Source organism: Hyla sarda, chromosome 1 (assembly GCF_029499605.1).
Source record: "Hyla sarda isolate aHylSar1 chromosome 1, aHylSar1.hap1, whole genome shotgun sequence".
Taxonomy (NCBI): domain Eukaryota; kingdom Metazoa; phylum Chordata; class Amphibia; order Anura; family Hylidae; genus Hyla; species Hyla sarda.
Window position 1 is genome coordinate 277,632,486 of NC_079189.1, and position 27,783 is coordinate 277,660,268.

Genomic DNA, 27,783 nt, shown 5'->3' on the forward strand with positions numbered 1-27,783 from the left:
TCTATGCTCTTGCAACTTTCCGTTAACTCATAGGCGGAATGTGTGCATGCAACTGCAGATTCTTAAAGGGCCCATGTGCACACTTATCGGTCCCAAACCATTTTACCAGCACTATCTATTTAAGGCTGTTCCATCCAGCATATTGTGCCTCAACAGTATTGTGGTCTCTTCATGTACATAAAGAGCATACCATTTCTGTACTAGGCTGTCATTGCTGTTATGACCCAGATTGCTGACCTGAATCTGTGCTTCCTGCATTGTACATTTGCCTGTATCTGAGCAAGCATGTACCGGTTTCACCTGGTCCACTGGACCAGTCGCTATCCACATTGGGATAATGCTTGTGGAGCGGACTGGTGCACAAGTCCGCTTGCACTTCTTGGAGTATGATAAAGGGTGAAAATAAAAGAGTACTTAGATCCCATTTCCAGGTGTTGTCCTGTAACAGTTTCCTCAGCCAAAGATTCTTAGCAGAGCATCTCTAAATAGATAGAATCTTCTTTATTAGGTTCGGTGCATAAAACAAACAGCGGGGCGCTGGAAAAGACAACAGCTATTTCACGCTGCTCCCGGCGCTTCTTCAGGTCACACCTCCTCTTACACGAGATGCCAAGTACATACCTCCTCACACTTGTCACGTCAGAGGGGGAGGTGTAACAGCACTGCAAGAACATTAAAACAACATAACAACACTTTTAACATTTTCAAGTCTGTAGAAACATTAAAAACAATTTCAAAAAGAAAGAATCTTTCCTGGTAGGACCTATATACAAAATGATCTCTGCAAAAATTCTTAAGAATGTACAAATAGTGAGGAAGGCTTAGACAAACGCATTCATGTCTAAGCCGTCATTCAGACCTAGGTTTCCCCGTGCATCGGTCCGAATGATCCACTTCGCCTCACATTGAAGGAGGGCTCGGCGTCTGTCCATACCTTCTCTCAATGGTACTGAAGGATACAAGGGTCTTGATAGAATAATACAGATCTGTAATCTTGTATGATGTGTATCTTAATTCTGTAATCTTGTATGATGTATATCTTAATTCTGTAATACTGTATGATATATCTTAATTCTGCCTTTTGTAACCGCAAGGCTCGTACCGTACTTCTCGTTTTCTCAACTGCTGATTCCTAACTGTTGTGCACGTACATCCTGTTTTTGTGTTCTGCTGACTTGTAACTATTAAGCAACATGGTATATAAATATGAACGTTGGCAAATAGTAAAACAGAGCGTACTTAGAAGGCATCTTGTGTGCATGTATTTTTTCCACACCTGACAAGACGCTCTCCTGGCCAGTACAAGCCTTAAGCCAAATTGGACCTAGTACCAGGGGTACTGAGTAGACAGAGAACCTTTCAGCTGGGGGCTCAGTCCGGGGTCGAGAGGGTCATCCTCCGGACCGGTAAGAACCATATCCTTGTGTGGTATTGTCGACCCGGGGGGCACTGGCCACGTCTCGATTCCAGTAAGTATAAGAGTTACTTTCATATCGTGTCTGGGACACAGTATTACAGTATTTGACTTCTGTTCAGGGAACTGGGGAAATGAGGAACTAAGAGTAATTTGACAATCCAGGGTGGTTGTCATGTTTCAATTTGGCTTAACGCTTAAAAAAAAATTCTTGTATTTCTGTTTAGTTCTGTTTAGTGTTTTACTTGTAACTTCCTTTTTTCCTTTAAGCTTAAGAAGACACGTGAGTATACTAACATTGCTTTAATGTATAGAGTAAGGTGCATATAACTTATAATAATAATAATAGTAATAATCTGCTGGTTCTCAAAACATCTGTAAGACGCCCCACCCTCCCGGCTAGAGGAAACTTGTTGACCCGGGATGTGGTGAAAGCAAGTGACAGTTTGTTCAGAGATACCGTGCATGCTCAGTGATTGGTGCAATTAAATCAGAGAATCCCTACTCTGTTGAGAGGAATTGTCGGAGCCTTCAGAGTTCAGTACAGCCAAATCCAGAGAATGAGGCTTTGCACCAATTACGGAACATGGGTTCCAAATCATCTAAGTCCTATCCTCCTCCCCTTCCCGGTGAAACATGTAAGGATTATGTGGCCCGAGTTAGCCCTACAGGATGGGACTTAGTGAATCCGTGGGTAGATGATATAGTTGGTTGGTCAGAATACATGAAGGACTCCAGCCCATAACCAAGGGAGGGGGCCAATGATAAATACCACCTGACCCCCACTCTAACAACTACATTTGTAATCTCGAGAAGGGTAGAGAGCGTATATGGAGAGAATTAGAAGAGGAACTCAACCAAGTTTTCAAACAAAAATCACCACTGCCTATTGCTGTGGCATGCAAACAAAAACTTGGTGAAACTGTTACTGATTTTTGGAAAAGGATCACAGCATGTTGGCGTTATGATGCAGAGCTGTGTAAATTGTTTAATAGGATTAGAAATTGTTGTCAGAAATAGAGACTCAAAGTTTTGGTGGAAAAGCAGGTGATTTGTGAAGGAGAAAGCATGTGAAGCAGTGTGAGGAATGTAGGATGAGCAGAGCTGACACTTCTGGAATAAATGAAGTGAAGATGAGTGTTCAATGCTATGGAATGGAGTGATGTGGTAAATCGCTAGGAAAGCCCTGTGTATGTGGTCATATGATAGCGTTTATAGGATGGTTCTTATGATATAAAGTATGTTGAATATGTGTGAGGTGTATAGAATCAGGAGTGTATAGAAAATGACCAGTGAATGTTTTCCTGGTGAAGCTGTTTTTGTTGTAATGAAAATGGTGTTAAAAGAAAAATATATTCACGTGGTATTAAATTGAACTATTTGATGATATTTCATTAATTTCTTGCCTTCACAGTAACACAGGGTTGATGAAAAAAATTAAATGTATCAGGAAATGCGATTAATTGTCTGATTATATTACAGGAGTAATAAGAGAAGAAATTTGGCCAAGAAGATAAAATAAATAAAAAAGTGATCACTATTTAATTGATAAACATTACTTTAGGCATTTAAAATCAAGCTAATGGTTTACTGGATTATAAACAATGCGCATTGGAGATAATTATTTTTCAAATTTTTGAGAGAGCTGTGTACACTTTTATTTTTATATCTTTGGTGAGAATGTGGGCCCTGTGTGTTGTAAGTTAAGTATTTGTAAATGTCGGTATTGTTACATGTTATGTTTCTTGTATGTCTCTTGATGTTAAGTAACACTGTCAGTAACACATGTGATAATAGACGTTTCATGGTGACTGACCAGAACTGGGGAAAGACAAGAAGCCAGACTCAAAGGGGCGGTGACTGGTGACATAGAGGTTTGGGAGGAGTAAGGCGGGGTTTACAGGGAGCATGACAGCTTCTTCTTCTTCTTCGGATCTGGAGTAATTTTGTTTTTCAGGGGATATATATATATATATATATATATATATATATATATATATATGCGTATATAAATGTCAACTGTTTGAAATTGAGTATGTTCATAGTAGCTGTATATACAATGCCCCGAGGGTGACCATTTAACCTTCCATTCTTTCGCATCATACCTGAATGCCCTGTAAACCTCCTGGGAAGAGACCTCACATGTAAACTCAAATTACATATCACTGCATCCCAGTCCAGGTTACATGTCACGTCTGACCTCGCACCCATAGTCACACCTGCAGGGTACTAACATTATCCTGTTATGTCCCCGACCCAAGTCCCACGTGAGGTAGACCCCATTGTCTGATCACATGGAGACCATGATGTGGGACACATTGACTGTACACCATACAAGGCAAGACTCAAACCAGACATCCTCCCGGTCTACCAAAAACAGTACCCCTTGTCACAGGAAAAAAAATCAAAGGTATCCGCCCTATGATCAAACATTTCCTACAAACTTGAGTCTTAGAACATACTGTCTCTCCCTACTGCACTCCAATTAATCCGGTCCCCAAACCTGATGGTACTGTCTGTTTTGTACCAGACCTGAGAGCCATCAACAGACTAATTGTGCCTATTGCCCCTATAGTTCCTCATGTCACCCAACTGTTGTCATCAATCCAAGCACAGGCAACTCATTTTTCTGTCCTCGATCTGAAGAATGCTTTCTTCTCGATCCCAGTGGACAAAGAGACCAGACTCCTTTTTGCTTTTTCCTTTGAGGGACTACAGTTAACCTGGTGTAGAATGCCCCAGGGGTATGCTGATTCACCAGTTGTGTTCAGCATTGTCCTCCAAGCCTTTTTACAATCATGGCACGCCCCCCAGGGTTCTGTTCTCCTCCAAAATGTTGATGATTTGTTAATGTGTAGTTTCTCTGAGGAGGCCTGCCTTGAGGATGGTGTTGTGAACAGGTTGAATATCTGGGTTTTGTTCTGCCAAAAGGGAAAAGGGAGTTGAGCAAGTCTAGAGTTCAGTCTGTAGCGGGCCTGGTCACCCCGCACGCCCAGAAGGAAATGCTATCTTTCTTGGGTATGATAAACTACTGCAGACAGTGGATTCCCGATTGCTCATAGAGATGCTACCCTATCAGGCAAACCCGATCTAATCAAATGGTCCTCATACATGTACAAAGCTTTTAATGACAAGTCCAGGGCTAGGCCTCCCAGATTACAATTTGCCTTTCCACATGTATGCACGAGACAATTGTAAAACCATGGCGGGTGTGCTGATACAGTTTCATGGAGGGAAACTATGTCCTTGTGCCCTTTTTCTCAAAGGTGATGCCCGTCTCTGTACAGGGAATGCCGGCATGTCTGCGAGCTCTTGCTGCCTGTGCTATGATTGTTGAACAAGCTACCACCCTTACTTTAGGACATGACACTACCTTGTACACTTCTCATGATGTTATCTTTCTCCTTAAAGGCCTACATACACAACACATGTAAACACAACGGCTCTCTGGATATGAGGTAATTCTCCTCAGTAATCCATACTTGAAAATGGTGTATGCCTCCCCTACATCTGGCCCTGCGCACAAGTTGGCCTGAAAATTCATGATGATGTGATGCCGGACATCCCTACCATCACAATTAGTCATCATTCACTGCAGGACACACACACGTGGGACTGATCACATTTCAAAGGGCAATGCTCTAGCAGACCACACCGCCAAACTGGCTGCTACACAACAACCTGTCTCACTGATGTTACCAGTTCTTACACCTCCTTCACTCGAAGACACAAAAAAAAAGAAACTTCTTCTCTCTCCAGTCCTCTGTTCCCGAGCAAGAGGAATATGATTGGTGTTATCTGGTATTGCAGAAAAATCCTGTAACAGGATTGATCTGCAAAGAGGGGACACCATGCATACCCCAACACAGTGCCTACCCCAACACAGTGCCCCAGTTTTATTGCTCATTTCCACGGAGTAGGCCACAGGGAGCACCTTTGAGAAGTGGAAACAAGTCCTTCCCATCATACTCTCAGAAATTAGAATGACCCCCCATAAGACTTTAAAACTCTCCCCTTTTTGAGATTCTCATGGGTAGGCCTTTCCCGACTCCATGGGCCCAACGACCACTTATAACAGAAGAAGGGGACCTCGACCAGATAAGGGAACAATATGTCACAGACCTTATCCAAACCCTTGATAGAGTAGAACAAAAAGTTGTCTGTAATTCTCCTTCTCTCATACAGGAACCAACATACCAGTTCCAGGAAGGTGACACTGTCCTGGTTAAGACTCTGTCGAAAGGAAAGAAGCCCGGAGACTTCACCTTTGGACCCCCAACCACAGTTGTTGCCGTGACGAGGACGGCGGTTCTCACGGAAGACAGCCTTTCTTGGATCCACGCCTCTCGGATCAAACTCGTCCAACATCACCCAAAGGAGGTAATAACGGGGGCAGACAGCCCTGACCTTGAAAGCCTACCGAAAGATGTACTCACTGATGCCCTGGCCTTGTTCTGGCAGATGGTTGAAGAAACTAATTGTTTGCATTAATCATGATGTTTGCATTAATGACTTTATTGACTTTGATTCACCCCACGGTGACTCTGCATAATGAATTAGAGAGACACCCAAACAATAAGTTCCTGAAACACCATATAATGTTTGCACAAAACCTCACTGCGAAGGATTGTTGGATATGCACCCATGCCCCTGTGTCTGACCAAAGCATTCCCTACTTTGCTATCCCTGTGCCCTCATATTTCAGGGAGACTGTTTTGACATGTTTGCTGACACGAGACACCATATGCAAAGAACTGAAACACCTCAGTGGGTATTCCTATAGTAGGATGGTTGGGGCAGCCATGGTGGCAGGGAAACTTAAGCAGCCCAGGCCTAGGACCACAACAAATGTTGGCTTTCAAGGGGGGTTCCTGGGTAACTCGAGTGGTCACACATATACTAGACCTAGGAGCGATCCCCACAGAAGGAATGAAAGTTAGTTTTAACAGGACATCCGCAAGTACTGATCTTCTTAAACCCAGCCAGATAGAAAGGTACTTACATGACCCAAGGTGGCCAAATAACACCCTCTTTCCTCAGGCTACTCAAGACGTAGACTGCTATAATATAACAGGACACCAACCATGCAATGACACGTTAGAATACCATCTTACTGATCCAACATGTAATAACCCAGATGTGGGCTACTGCGGTAGATTAGGACAGATACCTCTCTGGTGTTACTTAAAAAAATGCCCAAAGACTTATTGCATAGGTCCTACTTGTTGCCATTACATAGACACTTCAGGAACAATTCAGATGCACCACCAGCTTGAGAACATACCAAAATTGAGGGACAAATATGCCAAAGACAATGAAATCAACAAGGATAAGTGGTGGGGGGATACCTTTTCAATATTGAATCCCGCTACCTGGCATAGGGGGGTGGATAGGAGGCGTTCTGCAGCTCATAATATACATTACTGTTATTACCCTCATAGTATATGTGTCAATAAAACTTATTTTCTTATGTATGAAACGCTGCAAGCCAAGACCTGCTGCAGATACTAAAATCCTCCTCTCCACCTCATCAGACACCCAAGTCCCTCTACTTCACCGTCACTCAGCAGAAGGCTATACTGCCTACATAAAGACTTTTCAAAAGAAAATAGAAAACAAGAAAAACCAAGTTGTCTAAAGTGACAACTGGTTTTAAGAGGGGATTGAAGGATACAAGGGTCTTGATAGAATAATACAGATCTGTAATCTTGTATGATGTGTATCTTAATTCTGTAATCTTGTATGATGTATATCTTAATTCTGTAATACTGTATGATATATCTTAATTCTGCCTTTTGTAACCGCAAGGCTCGTACCGTACTTCTCGTTTTCTCAACTGCTGATTCCTAACTGTTGTGCACGTACATCCTGTTCTTGTGTTCTGCTGACTTGTAACTATTAAGCAACATGGTATATATATATGAACGTTGGCAAATAGTAAAACAGAGCGTACTTAGAAGGCATCTTGTGTGCATGTATTTTTTCCACACCTGACAAGACGCTCTCCTGGCCAGTACAAGCCTTAAGCCAAATTGGACCTAGTACCAGGGGTACTGAGTAGACAGAGAACCTTTCAGGTACCAGTTCTATTCCTAGAAATGTCATAGTTAATACATCCCCTGCATGATCCTCTATGATATAAGCAATTAGTCTGGATGAACCTTTATTTGTTTTTATGGAGTGAACATGTTCTCGGAACCTTATATTTAAAGAGTGTATGGTGCACCCTATATGAAATCTTCTACAGGGGCAAATCACTGCATACACTACATATTTCATTCTGCAAGATATAACATCTTGACAAGAGATCGGGATACCTCCTAACACCACGTTTTTTTCCAGGCATGCAAAGGTGCACCAATTACAGGAACCGCACCTATGCATTCCAGGAGCAATAGTTCTTTGAAGCCAATTCTCACTTTTAGTTGAGTTGGTTTTTAAGCTACTTCTCACTAAGATGTTTTTAACATTTTTTAAAGGCTATCAGGGGTTTAGACTGTGTATAGCTTGTTAAATTGGCATCATTTTTAATTAAAAACAAGTTATCATAGATGGATTTTTTTAATTTGTTTTGCCATTGGGCTAAACTGAAAGGAGAAAGAGAAACAATACAAATTTTCGGGGGGAATTTACTGAGTTATAAGAGGATGTTAAATTAGAATTACAGTAGGGGGTCTTGTCTTTCCATTTTTTTCCTGTTTATCTTTCCTTTTAGCAATTTATCTCTATCCTGTTCACTTGCTCGCCTAACTGAAATTGGATATCCTCTTTTTACAAGTCTTTCTTTAAGATCTAGAGCCTGTCTTTCATAATCACTTTCCCTACTGTTAATTAGTCTCAGGCATGGAAATTGTCCATAAGGGACTGCTGATTTTACGTGCTCGGGGTGATAGCTTTTAAAATAAAGCAGGGCATTAGAAGCGGTCCGTTTTCTGTCACCACGAGCACGTCCAGAAACTCTAGTTCTGATGGGCCAATTTTAGATGTAAATTTCAAATTCAGTTCAGGCCTCTCGCGTCAGAGGAGGCGCAACCTGAAGAAGCATCGGGAGCGTTGTGAAATAGCTGTTGTCTGAATGCACTGCTTGTCCAGCGCCCCGCTGTTTGTTTTACGCACCGAATCGAGTAAAGAAGATTCTGCTTACTTACCGTGAGTGCCACCTTATTTCTTCTGTTTTCTATTCCAATGAACTGCTTTCACTCGAATGGTAGAGCACAGTGGTTTTAACAGAATAGGATCCATAGTTCCAAACACTACTGTGGACTGTTCAGGTGTGTGGAAAGGCCGAAGTGTTATCAGTACCGACCACAGTGGTCCCTCAACATACGATGGTAATTCGTTCCAAACGAGCCATCGTTTGTCGAATCCATCGTATGTTGAGGGATTTGTGCAATATAAAAAAGTAAAGTCATACTCGCCTGCCCCCCGCCGCTCCGGACCACGTCCTGCCGCTCCTGATGATGTCACCGCCGATCCCGATGGTGTCCCCGGGCCTCCGCTGGGCTCTCCTGGTCTTCTCCGGTCCTCTGCTGGGCTCTCCTGGTCTTCTCCGGTCCTCCGCTGTCTTCTGCAAGGCCTTACTGGGCCTACGTAGCGACGTTATTACGTCGCTGCGTACGCCGTTCCTATTGGATGACGGGACAGCGTGCGCAGCTTCGTATTGACCTCACCGGAGAGGGCCGAGAAGACACCGGAGGACTAGCGCTGGACCCGAAGGGCACCCCGGAGCATCGTGAAGGGGTAAGTAATACTTACCGCACCACACGGGGAACATTAAGCTGCTATCCGGCAGCAGCTTAAGCATTTTGATCTGCCGGATAGCACTTAATGCGATGGCCCCAACATAAAAAAGCATCGTATGTCGATGCTGACATCGACATGTGATGGCCTCTGAGAGGCCATCATATGTCGATTTGATCATATGTCGGGGCCATCGTTTGTCGGGGGGTCACTGTATCTGTTTCTCTATATATCTGAGTTGCTATTGAAGTGTATTCAAGTCAGAGCACAATATGAGTCTGCTACCGCATACTCTGTCCTATATGAGTCGTCCAGTCGCAGAGATGGAGTCGGACAACTGAGGTGGAAGTGTGACGGATATCACGGATGGAGCGTTTAACGCGGGGCGCGGGGACGCAGACAGCTTTTTTCGGGTCTGTAATACTAAGAATGTACTTCAAGTAATGAGTGCCAAGAATCTAGAAATGTAAGTCTCAGCTTTGTCAGAAAAAGACTGTTTTGGACCCTCAAGTCTCTTCGTTCTTATGTGGAATTCAGCCGTGTACCTCGCGGTTTACGTAACTACAAAGAACCGTCTCAATATGGAGAAGACAAGGATTTTATGCAAAAGTGGACTAAGATTCATCTAGGACTACTCTATGAATATGTTAAAATTAGTCAATGCAAGACATGAGAAGGAAAACGAGATCGTGACAGCAGAACTTTTTAAAGCCAAAACGGAGCTGCGTGTCAGACTGGATGAAGTGAATTTTTCGGTATTTATGAAAAAACTGGAATGGAAACTGTCCTCTATACAATCAATTATTAAGGACACTAAGCGCGATAAGTTTTTGCGCGATAAGATTGATTTCGATACCAAACGTGTATTCACATTGGCAGGTCAAAAAAGCAAGCAGAGAAAAAATAAAGGAAGACGTTGAAAAACTGACTTTTGGAAGACAGACTCTGAGTCTAGAGGCTCTGATTATAATACCATCAAACCTACATCTGCTGCAGAGCCAAATATGCCTTTAGGAGGAAGAGGACACGGCGGGGGAGAACGAGGAAACAGAGGACAAAAGAGGAAGACAGTGTTGTGGCAAACTTAGATCACATAGACGATATGGCAGTGATCAATTTGTCTAAATTCATCATGGATGATGCGACTAAGCCTGTGTTAGCTAGAGGGCAAAATTTTTGCATTACAGAGGACTTTGATTTTGTTAATTTCACAGCACCTTAAGAGCAGAAGGAGAAATTCCTGTGAGCATTGGTTCTCTTGGTTTTAGTGCGTTACTTAATGCCCCACCATCAGAATTAGAATGTTTAAATACACTCACTGATCTCTTGTTAGAGGAGCATGTTGAACGAGAGCCATAGATCATTTGCGTTCCCGGGCGGAGTGGGATTTTCCTTTAACCCGCCGGTGCAGTCTGGAAGCAGCATTGATCTCTTTCATTGTTAGAAAATACGATAAAGGAGGAAATATCGTCCTGATGGGAAAAAATTCCCTATAATCCAGTACCAAAATTTACTATGAAACTCCAAACACTTTTGAGATGTAATGTAGAGAAAAATGTCCTCTCTAAAAAAAAATGGCAGAGACGTTATTGCCTTTGAATCTAAGACCAGCAACCTGGTATTTTTTACCTAAAACACATAAAACTTTGGTGTCCCCACCCGGGAGACCTATTGTATCCGGGTGGGGTCACTAACAGAGCCCATTTCAAGGTTCATTGATTGGCTTCTGCACCCGTTGCTAGAGGAGATACCCAGTCTAGTAAAGGACACCAACCACTTTCTTCTTACTTTGGAGGGTTTAAGTTGGCCAGATAATGCCATGTTGGTGTCTCTCGAGAGTTTATGTATGAGTGTGCCCCAGAGCAAGGGAGTGAAGGCCATTAGAGAATTCCTGAAATGTTCTGATAGGTCTCTGAATAATGTGAATTTTGTGTGTGATGCACTTTACCTGATTTTGACATGCAATTCTTTCAAGTTTGGTGTCGCCAGCACAGTAGCGAATTTATATGTCGCAATGTTTGAGAAATTACATATTTTTTCTGATACCAACCCATTCTTGAAATTTCTTGCATGTTATAGACGGTTTGTCGATGATATATTTATGGTATGGACAGGCTCTGAATTTGAGTTTTTGACATTTGTCTCTACATTAAATTCCAATAATCAACTGAATTGGAAATTTACATCTAAAATTGGCCCATCAGAACTAGAGTTTCTGGACGTGCTCGTGGTGATAGAAGAGGGAAATTTTGTGACAAAAGGTTACAGAAAACCGACCGCTTGTGACGCCCTCCTTCATTTTAAAAGCTGTCACCCCGAGCACGTAAAATCAGCAGTCCCTTATGGACAATTTCTACGCCTGAGACTAATTAACAGTAGGGAAAGTGACAAGACCCCCTACTGTAATTCTAATTTAACATCCTCTCATAACTCAGTAAATTCCAAATTTGTTTTGTTTCTCTTTCTCCTTTCAGTTTAGCCCAATGGCAAAACAAATAAAAAAAATCCATCTATGATAACTGTTTTTTAATTCAAAATGATGCTGATTTAACAAGCTATACACAGTCTAAACCTATGATAGCCTTTAAAAAAAAATTTAAATATCAAAAACATCCTAGTGAGAAGTAGCTTAAAAACCAACTCAACTAGAAGTGAAAATTGGCTTCAAAGAACTATTGCTCCTGGAATGCATAGGTGCGGTTCCTGTAATTGGTGCACCTTTGCATGCCTAGAAAAAAAACGTGGTGTTAGGAGGTATCCCGATGTCTTGTCAAGATGTTATATCTTGCAGAATGATATATATATAGTGTATGCAGTGATTTACCCCTGTAGTGATTTGCCTCTGCTTATATAGGGTGCACCATTCGCTCTTTAAATATAAGGTTCTGGGAACATGTTCACTCCATAAAAAGAAATAAAGGTTCATCCAGACTAATTGCTTATATCATAGAGGATCCTGCAGGGGACATATTAACTATGAAATTTCTAGGAATAGAACTGGTACCATTGAGTGAAGGTATGGGCAGACGCCGAGCCCTCCTTCAATGTGAGGCGAAGTGGATTATTCGGACAGATGTACGGGGAAATCTAGGTCTGAATGACGGCTTAGACATGGATGCGTTTGTCTAAGCCATCCTCACTATTTTTACATTCTTAAGAATTTTTGCAGAGATCATTTTGTATATAGGTCCTGCCAGGAAAGATTCTTTCTTTTTGAAATTATTTTAAATGTTTCTACAGACTCGAAAATGTTAAAAGTGTTGTTATGCTGTTTTAATGTTCTTGTAGTGCTGTTACACCTCTGACGTGACAAGTGTAAGGAGGTATTTACCTGACCTCTCGCATCAGAGAAGGTGTGACCTGAAGAAGCGCCGGGAGCGGCGTGAAATAGCTGTTGTCCGAACGCACAGCTTGTCCAGCGCCCCGCTGTTTGTTTTACGCACCGAACCGAATAAAGAAGATTCTGCTTACTTACCGTGAGTGCCACCTGATTTCTTTTGTTTTCTATTCCAATGAACTGCTTTCACTCGAATGGTAGAACACAGTGGTTTTAAAAGAATGGGATCCGTAGTTCCAAACACTACTGTGAACTGTTCAGGTGTGTGGAAAGGCCAAAGTTCTATCAGTGCCGACTAAATGTTTCTCTATATACCTAAATAGATAGAGCTTGCCAGAGATTGGTGGGGAACAGTGTGGGCACTAGCCTCCTAAAGGGAATCTGTTAGCAGCATCTCCCACACTAACTGGTTACACAGAGCAATAGTGCAAATGATGCTGAATCTAACACAGGTTAACTTTTGTTTAGTTGTGTTGCTCTTGGTTGCACGTTGATCTTGGTGCACAAGGGGCGATCCTAGACCCTTGGCATTGTTCTGCCTGCTCGGCTGGTCCCTATAATCTGGCCCCTTCATAAATATTCATGTTCTACTCTTCCGCACAAGCGAAAGGTAACCTGCATCAGGTGCATATGTGGTGAGGTTCCAAGTGGAGAGTAGTTTTGAGAGCTCATCTTCAGTAATGGAGGGGAAGCTAGTTATTCTTCACCTACATAATATTCTTCACCTACATAAATACATAAATAATAAGAAATTTTAAGCTGGAAATGTTGGCCCTCAAGAAATAATATGGGGGTAATGGTGGAAGAGGATGAGGAAAAGACCAATTTACTAAATTACTTCTCTACTGTATCTACAAAGAAAAATCCAATGTCAGATAACAAGGGTGGGAACAAAGTAAATTCTCTGGCAAATGTCACCTGTTTAAACCAAGAAAAGGTGAGGTGCCGCCTTAGTATCATAAAAACACACAAATCACTGGGCCCAGATGGCATCCATCCCAGGGTTTTGCAAGAATTAAATACAGTGCTAGACAGACCCCTATTCCTTATATTTAAAGTTTCTATAATGACAAGGATAGATCCACAGGACTGGCGTTTGGCAAATGTGGTACCATCATTCAAAAATGGGTCACAAAGGGATCCTAGGAACTACAGGCCTGTAAGTTTAACATCTGTAGTGGGTAAGATTTTTGAGGGTTTTCTGAGAGATACTATTCTGGAATATCTCAATGAAAATAACCTTCTGACACAGCACCAACATGGGTTCATGCGGGATTTGGTCCTGTCAGACTAATTTGATCAGCTTCTATGAGGAGGTCAGTTATAGATTGGACCAGGGTGAAGCTGTGGATGTTAGGGTGAGTATGTTAGAGGATGTTAGAGGGTGAGTATTAATGGAACTTACTCTGGTTGGGTGACAGTTACAAGTGGGATACAACAGGGGTCAGTACTGGGTCCACTTCTTTTAAATATATTTATTATTTACCTTGTAGTGGGATTACAAAGTAGAATCTCTATATTTGCAGATGACACCAAATTGGGTAGGGTGATTACCACAGAGGATGATAACATAATATTACAGAGGGATCTGGGGAAGCTGGAGGCTTAAGCACAGACATGGCAAATAATGTTAAATGTGGGGAAATGTACGGTTATTCACTTGGGCCGTAAAATTTAAATGTACAATTACGTGTTAAATAATAAGACATTAGCTAAAACTACTACCAAAAAAGACTTGGGGGTACTGGTGGACAGTAAACTCTACTTTAGCAATCAGTACCAGGCAGCAGCTGTAAAGGCTAACAAAGTCATGGGATGTATCAAGAGAGGCATAGAGGCACGTGACAAGGACATAGCTTTGCCACTGTATAAATCACTAGTCAGGCCACATATGGAGTATTGTGTCCAATTTTAGGCACCTGTATGTAAAAATGATATGGCTGAACTGGAGAGGGTGCAGAGGAGGGCAACAAAGATAATTAATGGTATGGGAGGATTACAGTCCCAAGACAGGTTATCAAGCTTGGGGTTATTTATTTGGGGCGATCTGATTACAATGTACAAATATATGAATGGACAGTACAGAGATCTTTCTAGTGATCTCTTCATACCTAGGCCAATAACCATGACAAGGGGGCATCCTCTACATCTAGAGGAAAGAAGGTTTCTCCATCATCACAGACAGAGATTATTTACTGTAAGAGCAGTGATACTATGGAACTCTCTGCCACATGATGTTGTGATGACTGACAAGTTCAAGGGGGCCTGGATGTTTTTCTGCAAAAATATAACATTGCAGGTTATGGATGCTAGATCCAGGGATTTATTCTGATACCCATATTGGGGTAGGGAAGGAATTTTATTTCCCCCTGTCATGGGGCAATTAGCAAAGTCTTCAGTCAAAATGAGAAATGTTGGGGGGTGGCAAAATGGTACGGAGAAGGCAGTTGAAGGTGTTAAAGAGTTGCCTGGGTCTGTGAGACAGAGAAAATATTAAAGTAGCGAAGGTAAGTAAAGAATAGAAAGTGAAGAGTGCTTGCTTGCACACCTCAAAGTTTTCTGTATAGAGTGTTTTCTTCAAGTGACACTCTGCGGCCCTAGAAGCTTGCCTGAGTTGTTTAGTCGGCCTAGTGTTGCAAGGGAGTCTATTGATGCTCTGAGATATAATTAATGTGAGAGGGGTGACTGAGTCAACTACTGTGTTGACTGTGGTATTGTAGAATGTGGTGGCTGTGTCTGTATCATGGAGACAACATATTGTGGAGAGTGGCAGAAGGGAATGTTAAAGTCGCCCATGATCATAGTGGGTATGTTTAGCTTTCAGTTGCATCATTATGGGACTATTTGTGCCAAAATTTGCAAATTCCATAATTTATTTTAAAACAGACCAATTTAAAGTTGGTCAGAAAAAACCCTACAAAAAGTTTTGGCTTAAGTTTAGGACATTTTTAAAGCTTTCAGAATTGTGTAGGAAAAATTACTGTGTTTTTTTTAATATAATTTTCCTGTCATAATTTGTTTGTTTGTTTATAAGTCCTTTTTAAAGGGGTACTCCGGGCCTAAGACATCTTATCCCCTATCCAAAGTATAGGGGATAAGATGCCTGATCGCAGGGGTCCCGGAGCTGGGGACCCCCGCAATATTTCATGCAGCACCCCGCTATCATCAGCCTCCGGAACATCACTCCGGGGTCTGGTGAATCACGATCACAGGGCCGGAGTATAGGGATGTCACAGCTCCGCCCCCTCAATGCAAGCCTATGGGAGAGGGCGTGGCAGATGTAACGCCCCCTCCCATAAGCTTTCATTGAGGGGGCGGAGCGTGAGGTCACATGGGGGCGGCGATGTTCGCTCCGGAGGCTGATGATAGCGGGATACTGCATGAAAAATTGCGGCGGTCCCCAGCGGCGGGACCCCTGTGATCAGGCATCTTATCCCCTATCCTTTGGATAGGGGATAAGATGTCTTAGGGCCGAAGTATCCCTTTAATACCAGAATGCTAATTTTAATATTTTAAATCTACCAACACTTAAAATATAAATGGCTTAATGGGTTGTTTAAACACAGCTGGAGCACAATGTGCCCCTTTTTATCAGTGCACCACAATTAGTATGAGCCATGTTAGTAAATATAGTAAACAAAAAAATAAAAACTGTATGAAATCCAAACCATAAGGAAAAACCTACAATAATAGTAAATCATTGTCTTTTACAACAATTTTAAGAATATAGAATAGATAAAAATAATTGTGTTTCTGATTATTTAAAGGTTTGTTAATTAGCAATTACTAGCTGAGTACCCGGCGTTGCCTGGTTTTTCCTTCCTAATCCTTGTTGGGGAGGAAAATAAACAAAGGAGGAAGCTTTTGACTTCATATCCCGTCCTCATATATTGTTGTCATATCCCAACCCCATATCCTGTCCTCCTATCCCATCCTCATGTCCCATCCTCCTATCTCGACCTCCTATCCCGACCTCCTATCCCGACCTCCTATCCCGTCCTCCTATCCTGTCCTCCTATCCCATCCTCCTAGCTCAACCTCCTATTCCATCCTCCTATCCCGACCTCCTTTCCTGTCCTCATATCTCGACCTCCTATGCCGACCTCCTTTCCCGTCCTCCTTTCCCGACATCCTATCTCTACCTCCTATCCCGACCTCCTATACCGACCTCTTATACCGACCTCCTATACCGTCCTCCTATCCCGTCCTCCTATCTCGACCTCCTATCCCGACCTCCCACCCCGTCCTCCTATGTCGACCTCTTATCCAGTCCTCCTTTCCTGTCCTCATATCTCGACCTCCTATCCAGTCCTCATATCTCCACCTCCTATCCCGTCCTCCTATCTCGACCTCCTATCCTGACCTCCTATCCCGACCCGTATTATGTGTACCAGGTATTGAAATATCTCCAGCCGTGTGGAAGTTATGTGGGAACATACATTTCCCATTGATTTGCATGGGACTTTAAAAACCCTGACCCTCACAAATGGGGGTAGTTAAGGGTTAAATTAACTATATTTTAAGTGGACATATAAGTAACATGTGACCAAGTATTATCGACATATCTTCAGCCGTTTGGAAGTTATGCAGTAACATATTTTACCCATAGACTTGTATGGGACTTTAAACAAAAACCCTGACCCTGGCAAATGGGGGTGAGTAAGGGTTAAATCACCTATCCTATGTTTGTTGTTGACATATATGTAACGTGTCCCAAGTTTCATGTTAATATCTTTAGCCGTTTGGAAGTGATGCTGGAACATACGAACACACACACACACAAACACACATACACACATTGGCCATCATTTACTATTGCAAACCCGACATGTTTTGTCGGTTTGTGCGCCAGATTCTGTTGCATTGCACCAGAAATTCTGTCTGCGCCAGAATTTGCGCCAGAATTGAAAAAACCTGACTAACGCTCTATTTTGCTTAGAAAACCTGAAAATGGGGTGTGGTCATTGGCAGAAGGGGACGTGGTCTCCAAAAAGGGGCGTGTTCCTGACATTTTCACAAAAACCCAACATATTTACTAAGGTTTCCACAGAAAATGTGGTGGATTTGAGCTGAGGAAAACTCTACAGATCAGAGCATGTGTAAAAAAAAGCAAAATGTAGGGAAAGTGGAAACTGTAGGGAAACCTTAGTAAATACCGTGGAAAATAAATTGTAGGGAATTAAAACCCACAAAGAAACCTACACTCCACTCTTAGTAAATGAGGGCCATTGAGTTTTATATATATATATATATATATATATATATATATATATATAGATAGATATTTGAACTGATTACATTTAATAATAAAATCCAGACAACGCATAAGAATGCTAATAAACTGTGCTCTATCTACAACCCATGTTTATTAAACAGGACACCAGGTGACTGTAAATTCTTAATTGGTTTTCCACGTTTGCCAAGGTGCCCAAACATGAATCTATAAATCAATGCAAATCTCTGGAGAGCATGGCAAATGAAGCTGGTTTTAATGCATTATTAATCATTGCCACGTTGTCTTATCTGTTGACAGGCCAGATGCTAGCATCAATACAAATGTGAAATCTTTATGTTAAGTCTTCTTTTTATTTGATGTTGTTAATTTAACAGATCCTTGTACAACTGTTGGCAGTGTTACTCGCGAATATTTGCGATTCAAATTTTATTCGCTAATATCACATATTCGTGAATTTGCAAATATTCGCGAATATAGTACTATATATTCGAAATTACGAATATTCACTTTCTTTTTTTTTTTTTCCACAGTACACATCACAGTGATCACCCCTCTCTGCTTGTGTGTTGTAAAGAAGCCTCTAATACTACTGTGTGAGACCGCCGGGCGAATATTCGTGAATATTGATCCCTCCCTTCTGCTACTTCTATCAAGTTACACTGGTATACATGCTATAAAGTTCATTAATTTTCACATATGTGAATTTTTGCATATGCGAATGTTCGCATATGCGGAAAAAAAACGTGAATATTACAAATATGCGAGCTTAGCTAATATATATGACGAATATTCGTCCATATATTCGCGAAATATCGCAAATTCAAATATGGCCTATTCCGCTCAACACTAATCTACAGTAAATTAAAAAAAACTCTCCAACCACCTCTTTAAGAAGATCACCCTTTATCCAGTCCAGATTTAGTGTGACTGTCAGTCCATAATACATTTTGCATGGTGGTCATTTTACTTGAGAAGGCCACCCCATAAAAGAGTACTTTTTAATGCAATTTGGAGGGGTCTTTTCAAAGAAGATTCATTGTAGTTCTTGATTACTACGGTGAATGTTATGGACACATTCCAAACTAAGAAAGCCATGACCTTTTGGTGATGTTTAGAGGAAAAGAGAGATGTGCAGCTTAAGCAAGTAGACCTCCTGGAGGGGACCAAGGTTTACTGAGGGAACAACATACCAGATGTGCCTACTGGGTCACCATTAATAATAGAAATGAAAAAGAATTAGTCCTCTACAGTGTGGTATAACTGGTTGGGAATGAGAGAGGTAGTGGATTCCTAATGCATAGATATCATTTAGTTACCTAAAAATGGGTTTTTAATAAGGTGTATGTATTCAGTGATATGTGACACACACATTTTTATTATTTATCTACATACCACAGGGCCATTGTGGTTGTTTCACACCTAGCGTTGTGTACAGTCTCTATGATGCAGTATATGACAACTTATGTAAAAACATAACAATGCAAATAAAACATGATTCTCCTTTAACCTCTTAAGGACACAGCCCATTTTGGCCTTAAGGACATAGACATTTTTTTTTTCGTTTTTCCTCTTCGCCTTCGAAAAATCATTAACTCATTAAATCATTAACTCTTTTATATTTCCATCCACAGACCCATATGAGGGTTTTTTTTTTTGCATGACCAATTGTACTTTGTAATAACACCACGAAACCAAAAAATTATTATTTGTGTGGGAAAATTGAAAAGAAAACCACAGTTTTGCAAATTTTGGAAGGTTTCTTTGTCATGCTTTACACTTTATGGTAAAAAATAATTTTTATTTTCCATTCTGTGTGTTAATACAATTAAAATGATACCCATGTTTAGATGCTTTTCTATTATTGTACTGCATTTAAAAAATTTTTTTTTTTTTACAAAATAAGGAAGTCTAAAATTGCCCTATTTTGATCAACTATAACTTTCAAATTTTTCCGTGTATGGGGCTCATTATTTGTGCCATGATCTCTAGTTTTTATCGGTACCACTTTTGCGTAAAAGTGAATTTTTAATAATTTTTTATAATTTTTTTTATATGTGATGTGACAAAAAAGCAGCAATGTTGGATTTTTTTTTCCGTTTACGCTGTTTACCATACGGGATCTTTTATGTTGTATTTTAATAGTTTGGACATTTACGCACGTGACTATATTAAATGTTTATCAATTTATTTTAGGCTATTTAGGGTGAAAGAAAGGGGCCATTTAAATTTTTATTGGGGGAGGGGCTTTATTTCTTAAATCTTTTTTACAATTTTTTTATACTCTTTATGTCCGCATAGAGGACTATTTATAGCACTCATTGCTAATACTGTTCAGTGCTCAATGATAGGGGATAAGATGTCTAGGGGTGGAGTTTCCCTTTAAGGTCAAAATGGGCTTGGTCCCCAAGGGGTTAACGGGCTAGTCCAGGATTTTTATTTTATTTGACTATGCAACAGGGGCTGTAAATTTAGTGTAGTTCATAATATAGTGTCTGTACCTGTGTGTCACGGTGGTCTCGCAATTGTTCTGTGATTTTTGCCCCACTTTTTATTTTTAACAGCATACAAAATAACTCAGGTTTTCCCAAGTTACAGTGCATCGAGACATGACATCACGAGTCAGGTGGACAAAAGAGTCTGTCCTGCCTCAATGGGTGGAGCGACCCCTGGGTGGGAGAGAGATAATTTTGCAACAGCTGGAGGAACCCTGGTTAAAAAACACTGATCTTTTAATGGAACGCAGCTCATTTGTGTTTCAATGGATGGGGTGGCTGATGCGTGGGATGGAGAAAAGTGACCTCACACAAACAAGGAATTATGGGAACCCCACGATCAGACATCTAAACATCTTATTCCATATCCTTTATATAGGGGAAAAGATGTCTAGGGGTGGAGTACCCCTTTAGGTGTGGCATTGATAAATGCAAATTCTGTGCTCAAATTTTGAACAAAAGGACTGAGATCAGTTTATCGGGCAAAGAAAGACCTTACCAATTTAAAGAATATCTAAACCATAGTAGCAGTTATGTTATATATATGATTGAGTGCCCTTGTGGCCTACGACACATTAGTTGGACCATCAATTGTGTAAGATAGCGGAAAAATAAACACTGCTCTTTTATTCAAATGAGGTATGAGCTCCATAGTGTGTCATGACACTTTGATGCAAATTATTCCCTTAGAAATAATTAATAATGGTAATTTTAAGTTAGCATGTAATAAAGAGATTTTTAGAATGAACAACCTATATCCGAATGGACTCAACAAAATTTTAGAGCAGATGCACTTATATAAATTGAGCAATGGTTATATATGTGTATGCACACTTGTATATATATTGTGATGGCTCTTGCAGATAGGTGTGGTTGCAGTATAGAGGCAAGGAAACAATACTTTTCAAATCAAAGTTCAGTGTTTTATTCACACTTGGCACATAGCAAACAGTCTTTAAATGCAGAACAAATGAAAATGTAGCAAGAGTCCACCTGTATTCCTTAGGTGTTTGTTCACACCTGAGTCGATGCCACGCGGCATCAAGCAGGCAGCAGGCTGTTCACCAGCTTCCAACCTTGGAGCAAACACAGTGAAGAACTCCACATTCAGCTCTCTCTGGCAGTGTGAGCTGCGACTAGCAAATCCCCCCTCAGCTGGTCAAGCAGGCTGCCTTTAAGGCCAACAAAAGGCAGCCTGGATTGTGGGGAATGGCCCCCACCCAGCACTTGACCATTCCAGACATACTACGACCATAGTGTCAGTCTGCATTGCAGCACAGGTGTAATTTTTACCGAAAAGTGCACAAATATTTTTTCAGTTTTTTTTTTTTGTGATGAAATGATTGATGGTATTACAAAGTAAAATTGGTGGTGCAAAAAAGCCCTTATATGGGTCTGTAGGTGGAAAATTGAAAGTGCTATGATTTTTAGAAGATGAGGAGAAAAAAACAAAAGTGCAAAAATTAGAAAACCTGTGGTCCTTAAGAGGTTAAGACCCTCCCAGAATACAGCTTGCTGTGTTCCAGGACAGTTTTGCAGCTAGGGTTCAGAACTGTCATGGCGCCTTTACAAAGGAGAGCAGAGGCTGCAGACAAGGCATGACCTGGTACCTCAAACACAGTATGGAAAACAACCAGAAAAGTCTGAAGTTTAGCAGTTTCAGGTCCACTTCGCTCCCATATAGGATTAGAAACATAGTATGTGTCGGCAGATATGAACCATTTGGCCCATCTAGTCTGCCCAATAATCTGAATCCTATCAATAGTCCCTGGTCCTATCTTATATGAAGGATAGCCTTATGCTTATCCCATGCATGATTCCTTCACTGTATTTGCAGCGACCACTTCTGAAGGAAGGCTATTCCATGCATCCACTACTCTGTCAGTAGAGTAATAGTTCATGATACTGTGTTTCTTCGAAAATAAGACCGGGTCTTATATTAATTTTAGTTAAAAAAAAACACACTAGCGTGATACTATTTTCAGGGTAGGGCTTATTTATTTACGGTATGGGGGGCTGCAGCAGTGTGGAGGATGGGGGGCTGCAGGAGCGTGGAGGATGGGGGCTATAGCAGTGTGGAGGATGGGGGGCTGCAGGAGTGTGAAGGATGGGGGGCTGCAGGAGTGTGAAGGATGGGGGGCTGCAGGAGTGTGAAGGATGGGGGGCTGCAGGAGTGTGGAGGATGGGGGGCTGCAGGAGTGTAGAGGATGGGGGGCTGCAGCAGTGTGGAGGATGGGGGGCTGCAGGAGCGTGGAGGATGGGGGCTATAGCAGTGTGGAGGATGGGGGGCTGCAGGAGTGTGAAGGATGGGGGGCTGCAGGAGTGTGAAGGATGGGGGGCTGCAGGAGTGTGGAGGATGGGGGGCTGCAGGAGTGTAGAGGATGGGGGGCTGCAGCAGTGTGGAGGATGGGGGGCTGCAGGAGTGTTGAGGATGGGGGGCTGCAGGAGTGTGGAGGATGGAGGGGGCTGCAGGAGTGTGAAGGATGGGGGGCTGCAGGAGTGTGGAGAATAGGGGGCATCCTCCACACTCCTGCAGCCCCCCATACTCCTTCAGCCCCCCATCCTCCCCTTCCCCTGTTGTCTTCCACACTCCTACCATACCCTACAGCAGTGTTTCCCAACCAATGTCCTCCAGCTGTTGCAAAACTACAACTCCCAGCATGCCCGGGCATGCTGGGAGTTGTAGTTTTGCAACAGCTGGAGGCACACTGGTTGGGAAACACTGCCCTACAGTGCCCCCCAACCCCTCTGCCATAATAAACTTGGGTACCGGTACACATTTCACTTTCTTACCGTTCCCTGCGGCGAGATCTTCTCCTGTAGCTTACCGTAGCAGCCGGGGGCAGGGACACGTCCGTGACGTCGGCCGTGCATACGCGCCGACGTTTTAGAACGTCAGCATCCCTGCCGCAGCTGAATTACCGTAAGCCGCGGGACCAGCCAAAGGAGGCGGGGGGGTGGCCGAGGGGGGCTGTGGGGTCTGCGGGCATTACGCGGGTGGTCGGGGGAGATGTGGAATCTGCGGGCATTACCGCACTGTGGTGGCCAGGCGTGGTGTCGGGTCTGCGGGCATTACTGGCGGCCGTGGTCCGGATCTGGACCGCGGTCTGCCAGCAGATTACCCCTGGACTAGGTCTTATTTTCGGGGTAGGGTATTGCAGCCCTACCCCATAATCCTGCTAGGGCTTACTTTCGGGGTAGGGTTTATTTTCGGGGAAACACGGTATTAGTAGTTTTTCTTCTTTTAAATATGCTCTCCTCCTTTACCGAGTTGATTCCCTTTATGTATTTAAAAGTCTCTATCATATTCCTTCTGTCTCTTCTTTCTTCCAAGCTATACATGTTAAAGTCCTTTAATCTTTCCTGGTAAGTTTTATCCTGCAATCCACGCACTAGTTTAGTAGCTCTTCTCTGAACTCTCTCTAGAGTATCTATATCCTTTTGGAGATACGGCCTCCAGTACTGCGCACAATACTCCAAGTGAGGTCTCACCAGTGTTTTGTACAGCGGCATGAGCACTTCTCTCTTTCTACTGCTTATACCTCTCCCTATACATCCAAGCATTCTGCTAGCGTCCTGCTGCTCTATTACATTTAGTGTTGAGCGGCATAGGCCATATTCGAATTCGCGATATGGCCTATTCGCTAAATTTGCAAATTCGTTATATTCGCGTTTTATTTTCGCATATGCGAAAATTAGCATATAAAATCAGCATATGCGAAAATTCGTACGCCAGTCTCACACAGTAGTATTATAGCCTTCTTTACACCACACAAGCTGGAAGCAGGGAGGGATGATCACTGTGATGTGTACTGTAAAAAAAACAATAAAACAAAAAAACGAATATTCGTAATTACGAATATATAGTGCTATATTCGCGAATATTCGCAAATATGTGATATTCGCAAATAAAATTAGCATTGCAAATATTCGCGAGCAACACTAATTACATTGTCTTCCTACCTTTAAGTCTTCTGAAATAATGAATCCTAATTATTAGGATTAGCCTAGGCAAGAGCAGGGAGATTATGAAGGCAAATTTTGCTCGTTCAGTCAGAAACTTGGATCAGGCACTGATTCAGGAATCCTCTGCAGGCTTTTAGATTGCCACTGTAGCGTGAGGGCAAAGGCAGCTGAACAGCGGAAACGCCATGGTTTTAACAAAATGAAACAGGATTTGCAGGAGCTGCTGTGACCTGTGGTGCAGCAAGAGCAAATGTGCAGAAATCGTGTTCAAGCACTACAGCCGAACATCTTGGCATTCACTCTGCGTTGTAGCTATTGGTATAAACCTTGCGCTGTGGGCTTGGACTTGCCAGGGGGGTCCATGGCCTGACTGTAATTGTGTGGACCAGCTGTGCCACTTACCGGTTTGGCGTAGGGCCAAAATTGGGAGCGGAGTCTAGGTGTTCCCCTGGTTTTCACTCTTTATCCCGCTCCAGGATGTGGAAGCTGGTCTTGGCTGCAGGGGAACACCAGGTCTCTGCCACAAGAGTGATCCCGGTAAGTGGCAGCTGGCCGAGCAGGCAAAGGCAAGAAAGCAGAGGGAACAGTTTAAAGCAGTGGTTCTTAACCTTGTTGGAGGTACTGAACCCCACCAGTTTCATATGTGCATTCACTGAACCCTTCTTAATTGGAAAAATAAAATATGATCGGGGTAGCTAGGTAGGGATAGGGTTAAAAAAGATTATAGTCACAGATAAACAAATATTGAATACAGGCAGTGGTGATTCAGTGTAAGGATAGGTTTAACTATGAACTAGACACAGTTAGCCAGGCATTGAGTGAAGGCAGTGTGGTTCAGTGTGCCTACCTGTTCCCGCGGCGTCCGTGCGTCCAGGCTGTCCGCTTGTCAGAGGGACCTTCTGGTTGAGCCTGTTTAAGACGTCGCGGGACCGGAAGAGCGTCACGGGAGGCCCCGCCGGAAGTGGTGCATTCCAGAGTGGGACGCATGCAGGCGATCGCGTAGGAGCGGAACCATAAAGGATAGGAGGCTTCCCTTACAGTACGGTAAAACAGTACTCTGAGATCTGTTAGGTGGGACATGATCACCCGCAGCCAATGATGGACAAGCGGGGCATGTCATCATGAATCATATGAGTCGGGTGTGTGTCTTGACCTCCGCCGAACCCGCAAGACTGATCGAACCCAGGTTAAGAACCACTGGTTCAGAGCCTGCAGCTGGGAGGAGTTTGGTGAGGAAGGCAGCTGAATGCGTTACACTCTGGCAGTTGCCAACCACCAGTGTTACAGATGTTTACTGATAACATATAACAATAACAATTAAGAGTTTTGCTGAACGTGACATACATATTCTGTACTTTTTATGCAAAAGAGGAAAATTTGGAGTATATGCCCTTACACATTTGCTCCCTGGATCAGCCAACCATCCCAGCACAGATGTAAATGTTGGGTGATCAGTTACCCTAGTCTTAGATCAGCAGCACTGCTGTACCCATTCCTGTGCACAAATGTAGTTTTTCAGGCACCCACGAAGGGTAGGGGACGGAACTAACCCCTCAAGAACAAGCTTTAAAAGCCAGAATCCTGTGATGATAGAGCAGTTCACTGGTAACCCTTTCTACCTGCAGGCCTATCAGTGGTGAAGGTGTATGGCTATATGCAAACAACCTCAAAATGATTCGTATCTGAAAATCCCTGTTATACTAGTGACTCTCTTTTAGTTCAGGCATCAATACTACTTGATTCCACAGGTAAAGAGTTACATTAGTGTCCTTGATGAACAATGTTGGCTGTTTGCACAGGAAGTCTCACATAAGATAGACAATCTCTTGTTCTGGGTACTTAGTATTTGCTCAGCTGCTGAGTAATAATATGTTAACTCTCTCATTACTGGTTCACTGGTTCTTTTTAAAACCTTCCTGATTTACTATAGTTTTACTATTTAGTTTTATAGAGAGGTCAAACCTCATAGTAAATGGTATATGCCAAAACATATATCTACATATATTTATTTCTTTTTTAAGCCTAGTGAAAAATGTGCAATGCAAATTGCTGTTGTCATTGTAAATATCTCTCTCTTATGCAGGTGGCTGTCAAAGAGGAAAAATTACATTTATGACATTTTCCCGCCAAGCTAAATTTTTAAAAACTGTAACCTTTGGTTCTGTGCATTGTCAATAACATAATAAGAAAAAAAAACAGAAAAACAAGATCTCACATAAGTGAATCCACCCCTCACATTTTTGTAAATATTTTATTATATCTTTTCATGTGACAACATTGGACAAATGACACAGTGATATTATGTAAAGAAGTGGGTGCACAATCTTTATAACAGTGTCCCCTCAAAATAACCCAACACACAGTATTTAAAGGGGTAGGCTGGATTCACATTAAGCTTTAAGCAACACTGTATATGGCCGGGGGGAGCAAAAACCGGGCACTCCCGTATCCCACCCGTATGCGCCCCGTATGTAATTCATTTCAATTACATGCTGTCTCCGGTCGGCTCATTTTTGCCCTGTATGCGGTTTTCCCACCGGACCTAAAACTGTAGTATACCACGGTTTTAGGTCTGCTGGGAAAATAGCATACAGGGCAAAAATGAGCTGACCGGAGTCAGCGTTTCACTCCGGTCGGCTCTTTGAAATTAATTACATATAGGCCGCATATGACTGTGATACGGGAGCGCCCAGTTTTTGTTCCCCCCCAGCCGTATACGGTCCTGTATTGCTTAAAACATTATGTGAAATCAACTGGTGCCAGAAAGTTAAACAGATTTATAAATTAGGAAGAGATATGTTGACGACTGAAGAAAGGGTCCATTTATATACCCTGAAACGCATCTTAGTCAGTTTGCGGACTATCACTGACTGTACTTGGCACTTAAATTTTATCTGGACATACCTCTGTGGCCTTGCTGGTCCGGTCCGGAGACGACCCTGTTGATCTTGCCGCTCCGGTCCATAATTTACATCTAGTTTTGAGTGGATCCACAGCGAGCTGTGGAATCAAAGCACATCCTGCAGGTGCTGGCACTGACATCACACGCCACCCTCACGAGGCAGAGGCATTTACTACCGGTCTGCTGCAGACCTGGTCTCCACGGCAGAACTTTTCCACCAGCGAGTGCCACCTCTGAAAGTGTCCATCCCCGACGCCTGCCAGCGCCGGGACACGGAGGTAGCCCACCTGCAGTGACCATCCAAGTGCTAGATCCATCCAGCCTCACGGGAGTCTTCCGCTCTCAGGACCGGTAATGTACCACCAAGCTGCCTGTTATCTGTCCTAACACAGTGATACAGAACTAGCAACTGTGAACTTTAATACTTCCTCAGTTTAACACACCAAACATTGTTTCATTGTCATCCATTAAGAGGAACTTGTTATAATATTACATTATCATCTCTCCAGTGAAAAGGACTGTTTTCCAAGAGACTTTCCGGCAATTCAAGGGTCTTTAACTCTTTCAGTCCATATCAGCATATTTTGCCTTCACTATTTCAGTGCAATTGGTCTATAACTGTTCCAGTTTAATAGTGCATTCTGTGATATTAATTAGTTACCAGTGATAGTCTATTTCAGGTCATCTATTTTAGGT

General features: G+C 42.4%; 1 protein-coding gene and 1 long non-coding RNA gene across 2 annotated transcripts in view; one reads left to right on the forward strand and one right to left on the reverse strand.

The window, feature by feature from the left end:
* The window catches only part of LOC130368734 (uncharacterized), a 58,069-nt gene extending 50,696 nt beyond the window's left edge, over positions 1-7,373 (forward strand). Inside the window, exon 3 of the long non-coding RNA XR_008892550.1 lies at positions 5,600-7,373. This is a non-coding gene — a long non-coding RNA (uncharacterized LOC130368734). The remainder of the gene's footprint in view (positions 1-5,599) is intronic.
* The window catches only part of LOC130368729 (ectoderm-neural cortex protein 1-like), a 71,829-nt gene extending 44,410 nt beyond the window's left edge, over positions 1-27,419 (reverse strand). The window contains exon 1 of the mRNA XM_056572850.1: positions 27,090-27,419. The gene's annotated coding sequence lies outside the window, so the exon portion shown is untranslated. The remainder of the gene's footprint in view (positions 1-27,089) is intronic.
* Between the last annotated feature and the right edge of the window lie 364 nt (positions 27,420-27,783).